A 6100-nucleotide genomic window follows, 5' to 3' on the forward strand; every position below is an offset into this window, starting at 1 on the left:
GATGAGCTTTTTCAGTTTGAAGAGTTTAAAATCTAATCTACTTCCTTTTTTTTTTTTTTGCTTATAGGGCAAACTTTGGGGGTATTTTAGGAGGTGGAGCAAGAGCATACCTCTTTCCTGAGTGAGTCAGCTAGAAATGATGGGAAATCAAAAGATAATCTAAACACATGTGATGAATTTTAACAGTGCATTGCACAGAACACAAGGCAATTATGATAAACTTAATATTATAGTGTTTCTGATTTAATACCCACCAATAAACTCTCCAAATATTTTCCACCATAGAAAAGTTTTGATCCTGGCTGTCTGAGTAGGAATTTCGCAACATGAACCGCCTGCTCTTATGAATAGATATGCGGAACCGTAGATTTCACAAAAACTTAAAAATGCTGAGATTGAAGTTTCAATGTGAAGATATTATGCAAAAGTCTAAGTCAGATATGTTGTTCAAGTTTTATAATAAGATCTCTTTGTAGAAAAAAAAAATAAGTAGGCTAAATACGTGCCAACTTCTACATTGTCGATTCATTCTCTTAACCACTTTTCTATGTGGGGTTGTGGGGCCACTGGAGGTGATCCCACAAGTTGCAGGTTGAGAGACGAGGTCCAAAATGTGTGTATTTTGACATATGAAAGGAAGGCAGATAGAACACATAGGCTCCACATAACTATGAGGTTCAAACCCAGAACCATGTTGCTCTAAAGCAGCAGGGCTATTTTACCACCATACTGTGTGCTGAATACTGAGTTGTAATATAAAATTGTCAAGAGAAGAAAGGAAAATGCCATAGAGCTGCATTTTACTGCGATAACAGATTAACTGTTAGATACCTGTGTGATGCTATGAATAATACCTACTGCTGAAAAGCTGTGTTGTGTATGATTACTGTTTATCCTTTTCTTAGGTCAGCTCGATTTGCAATACAATGTGAAGCCAAAAATTATACATCTTTCAAAATAAAATTACTGATTTTAATCATTTTATGCTCAGTGGTTCTCTAACTATTGTTTCCATCTTTGACTGTTCATGAAGAAGTGATACTACAGCCTTTGCATTTAGGTGGACCCTGCAACGAGTTTCTGCCGAGCAAGTGAAGTGATAAAAAAAAAAAAAGTGAGAAAAGCAAGAGTGCAGAAAGTGTGGGTTTGACAGATACACCCTTTTATTATCTCATCCAAGCAGATGTTATAAATCAAATACAATGTCAAAAATAGCCACAGAGTATAATAGAACATGGCCAACCCACAGAGTATGCACAAAGAGTGTGGTTTGAATTGGAGTGCTGCGGTACCGTTACATTTACACACATATTGTGATAAATGTACAAATAAAATATAATGAATTTCAAACCAATAAATAACTATAGCCAGATACACATCAAACTATGTTTACTTGTTATCCAGTAGCCAGTATCAAATCAACAAAAAGCTCATTTGGATTCCATCAAACACTCACATTATTACACACCCCTAAACTCTGTCCTTTAACCTCAGTGCCTTCTCAACTGCCTGGCAGCCAAGCAGATGGCTGGAAAATCAGTTCTCAAGTTGCTCATATAACTGAAATTATTTTAAAATTAAAATAACAAGCATACTGTCATTCGGTCTGCACCAGATTATAATAGGTTCTTTTTTTTCTTCATGACAATAAGACCTTTCAGTTTCAGGAAAGCTGTTTTTTGGTGTTACCCTGACAACAGACAAATAAGCAATAACAAAAACATGGGGAGGTAACAGCAGCCATATAGTACTAAGTCAGTAAACACTATGACAATAATAATAATAATTTTTACTGAGTTCTTTACAACAAGGCACAAATTGGTCCATCACAAGATCCAGTACAGTTAAAAAAAATAACACAGTTTAACACATGAAGTAGAAAGTAGAGAGAAAAGCAACAAAAGGAGAACCATAAAAATGAAGTGAAATGAGAACGGCTCTCTGATAAAAGTGTGTCTGTTACAGTCTCAGGTTTGTTTATGTTTCTGAGTTTTGGGTTCTTATTATGTTGAATTTTGGTTCCGGTGGTCATTGTTATTCTTTTATAACTTTGAGTTTTTTGTGTTAAGTTTTTTTATTTCGGTTATATCTTTAGTTTTCCTGTCTGTGTTCATTCTGTCTCATTTTGTCTTTATGGATTTTTCTTCATTATTTCTCTTTTTTTTTTGGAAATAAATTTTCTTTTTATCTCTTTTTACTTTTACTTTTTGGGCCCTGTACTACAAAATTACTTTACAATACTCGGGGTATTGTTCTGTTATCAATCAGGCTAAGTGGTAAGATGAAGCTGGTCATCAACTCATTAATAAAGCCCAGCATTTTTCCAAGCTAGCTACAAGCATATTCACATGAAAGGGGTGGCATTGCCAGCGCCTGACCAGTCACAACTATGAATAAGTTCACTGGCAGCAGAGCAGCTGAATTTCCAAAGTAAAACTATAATATTAGAAAAAAATATGTAGAGATTAAATATAGACTAAAAACAACACAGCTGCTGTAGACAAATTAGTCAAGTATGTGTGTGGGAGGAAAAACTGTGTTCAGTAGTTTGCTGTGTGAATGTTTGCACTTTACCTTCGTCAATAAGACCAGAAAAGATTTACTATATTATTAAAGTTTAGCCTATTTTAAGGCAGAAAGGAAAGCCGGCAAATATGGTGACTATGCAAGTTAACAGACCTATCAGTCTCAAAAATTCCCTTCATTTTTAGTCACCTGCGCATTCACTGTAGTTGGTGTCCATTTGAGAGAGATGTTTTGCACATCAATTCTATAGTGATGGTGGAGTACTCTGTAGAAAATTTGTTCAAGTAAAGACTATCGTCCTCCTGGTGTGGCATACCCGTTGGTGACCCCCACACAGCAGAAACCCAGGCGCTGGTAAAGGCGGTGCGCTGCCGGTGCATATGCTGTGGTCCCAAGGATAACTGAAGAATATCCATAATGAGCAGCAAACTCCAGAACTTTCCTTCCCAGCACAACACCAACCCCACATTTCCGATATCTTTGGTCAACAGACATTCTCTGCAGGACAACAGAACCTCCTGATTCATTTTACTGGCCAACTGCTGCTACAGTGCCCACCACTTTGCCTTCTAGCACTGCTACCCAAAAACAGGAGCCTGGGGCAAGCAGACAATAAACAGAACTCAGCCTATTGCTTCAAATATTGGAAAAAACAAAATTTTGGCATAACATTGAATGCTGACCACATGAAGGTTAAAAGGGCTCTCTCAGAAGTTAAGAGAAAAATAGTTGTGTATACATTAGGTGCACTTGTTCAACTGCATATTAACACAAATATCATAATCAGCCAATTACACAGGAGCAACTCAGTGCAGTGCAAAGCAACATCCTGAAATTTAAAGTGAACATTAAAATGGAGCAGAGAATGCAGTACCAGACAAACTGGTTGTAATACTTCAGAACCTGATTGCACTGCCATCGCTAAGGTTTCAAGGTTTCTAAGATATGAATAAATAAAAAAAAGAACATTTGAACACTGCTAGCATAATGGACATGGTTTTGACGGCGGTCCCATACAAACAAAAAACAGATGATGAAGGATCACCAAATATGCTTCCAAACCAACTTCATTCTGAGCCAAATACTAGAAAATATGATGAAGCATATCTTGCCTTTGGCTTCACCTGCACAATGGTGGTGCAAAGTAGGTATCCCCAGCAGAGTTTGTTTCCCCTGAGTCGACATGTAAAATAATTACAACATAAAGATGGTTTGTTTTTCTGTTCTTGAAGGCTACGTCCACACGTACATCACATAAATGTAATTTTAAAAAATTACATTTTTTCAAAACCGATGATGATGTTGGCGTCAGGATATGTTTGTGAGAGTGTCTGTGTTGAATGTAGAAGCCACGTCCGAACTTAACTCTGACACATCTGTCTTTCTAAATGGAGGAACAATAACTGCGTGGGTATATGTAAGCGTGTAAAAAACTGCAGCTAGTAAGATTAACAGCAACAGTATTTTGTCTATATCTGCCATTGTAGAAATTCACCTCACATAAACAATAACGTGGTGCACAGCATGAAGTCAAAAAAGGTGCACACCTTTGACATTCCGTGACTAAATCAACTTTTTCCTCATCCACACATAAACGTAAAAACTGACTTTTTGAAAATCTCCACCCTGACAGTTTTTAAAAATCTCTGTTTTCAGTGATCTGAAACGCCATTTCCATGTGGACAAAAGGCACGAACGCATAAAATAATCTGCATTTTCAAAAAAAGAAATACTTGCGTAGGTGTAGACATAGTGTAAAAGAGTTAATAGTTTATTTTATTGCTACCTGTAAATTATTGCAGTTTACCTTTATTTGTGTAATTGTTTACAAAAAGTTTGAGGTGGGAAATAAACTGCAGTGGAGTTTGACATTAAAATATGGGTGTATGTGGTTGGAGGATGTGTTTGTACTGTGCCTTGGAGGGGGGGCGAAGATTTTCTTGTAAAACAAAGGGGGGACTAGTAAAAAAATGGTTGGGAACCACTGATCCAAGTAAAATGAACTGCTTGCACAATCTAAGCATTCTTCCTAATAAGTAATGTTCATTTTGAAAGAAAAGTGATGTTGAAAGTTGCCATAGACAGTGGTTTGTGGTTTTCACTTACCGCATTCAGTAAAGACATTTGGGCAATAGCCTTTGGTGGCTCATTTGAATGAACAGAGTAACCCTTCAGCACTATTTGAATCTGAAAATTTTATAAGCTGATGACTCTGCAGTCATGAGTTTGACATCAAAGTTTTGCAATGCAGAACAGTCAGAAAAAGAAAAAAAGAAAAAAAAAACATGGCACCACTGATAAAAGGAAATGATGAGCAACAGCTTTGATTTTGTGTTTTCCGGGACAGGAGGTCAACTATGTGGATGTAAGTAACACCAAAATTGTATCTGTAATATTTCTAAATGTGTGTTTCAAACCACTTCAAGCAAGGGACCATGCATTACAAACAGAAACTGCGAAAAGTCTTTTGTATTATGGCAAAACAGAACCTGGCAGTTTCTGGTTTCCGCGTAAATGTTATGTACCTTGTGGCTTCATGTAGAACTTCTCAATGTTCCCCATGTCTGTGTTCATAGCTCGCCTGAGGTAACCATGGATGACACGTCTGCTGCAGAAGTAGCGCAAACACATCACACTTGCTGGGAGGACTCCTATCACCCACCAACATTTGGTGATGACAAGAGATATAACTGCCAGGGGAAAGATATCCCGTGATGCTTAAATGTAAATAAATTATAAAGTTCATAAAGAACAACACAAAAAGCACAAATTTCAATTCATTCAGACATTCGGACATTAAAACTGAGTCTAGTAGAACTAAAAGAACAAAAGGTTTTAGTAGCAGACAAGTAGCTTTTACAGAACAGGTGGTTGGTCTTTGTTCAGGCACGGAGGTTCTTGGTATATCTGGAATTAGAATCTTACACAATGTTCAAATTACAAAAACAGAAAAATAGAGAACAATTTACCTTAAAAGATTGTTTGTTTCAGACATTAGATGGGTGATCTTACCTGTCATAGCAGCATAAAGCCAGAGACTCTCAGGGTGATGTCTTAATCCTCTGAAGGCAGTGTCTGGCACCATCTCCATCAGCCCTTCATAAAAAATTTGCTGCACTACTAGATTGTCATCTGGTTCAAATTTGCATACTAATGGAATGTATTCATTTTGCTCTTTCAGTCCATTGCTTTGTTTTTTGTAACACTTTTTTAGTGTTTTTTTCTCCATATCACACTTGATGACACCAGCAGAGAATCTGAGTGTGTAAAATAAGAAGCTGAGGGCCAACAGGAAGACCTTTCAGCAACAGTGTTTTCTCATGTGAGCTCCTTAGACCACGATGTCCTGAATGACTGAGAACCTTCACAGACATTTCATACTGCACACAATGTTTATTTATTCGTGACTTCTTTTAACTTGACCACTCTCTTTATTTTTTTATCATATTTTTTAAACTCACATTGCTTTTGTTTTTTTATGGTTTTTAGTTCTTTGAATGCATTTTTTCAAATGCTGAGGAATTTGTTTTTGTCTCATCAAACACATTTTGTTTTAATGTTAAAATTTGGCAAA

General features: G+C 36.7%; 1 pseudogene; it reads right to left on the reverse strand.

The window, feature by feature from the left end:
* Positions 1–2688: 2688 nt before the first annotated feature.
* On the reverse strand, positions 2689–5755 carry LOC146631166 (N-acetylaspartate synthetase-like; annotated as a pseudogene).
* Positions 5756–6100: the final 345 nt, after the last annotated feature.

Source organism: Diplotaxodon limnothrissa, linkage group LG6 (assembly GCF_057381915.1).
Source record: "Diplotaxodon limnothrissa isolate DT_005_m linkage group LG6, D_limnothrissa_male_GT1.1, whole genome shotgun sequence".
In the NCBI taxonomy this organism is placed as follows: domain Eukaryota; kingdom Metazoa; phylum Chordata; class Actinopteri; order Cichliformes; family Cichlidae; genus Diplotaxodon; species Diplotaxodon limnothrissa.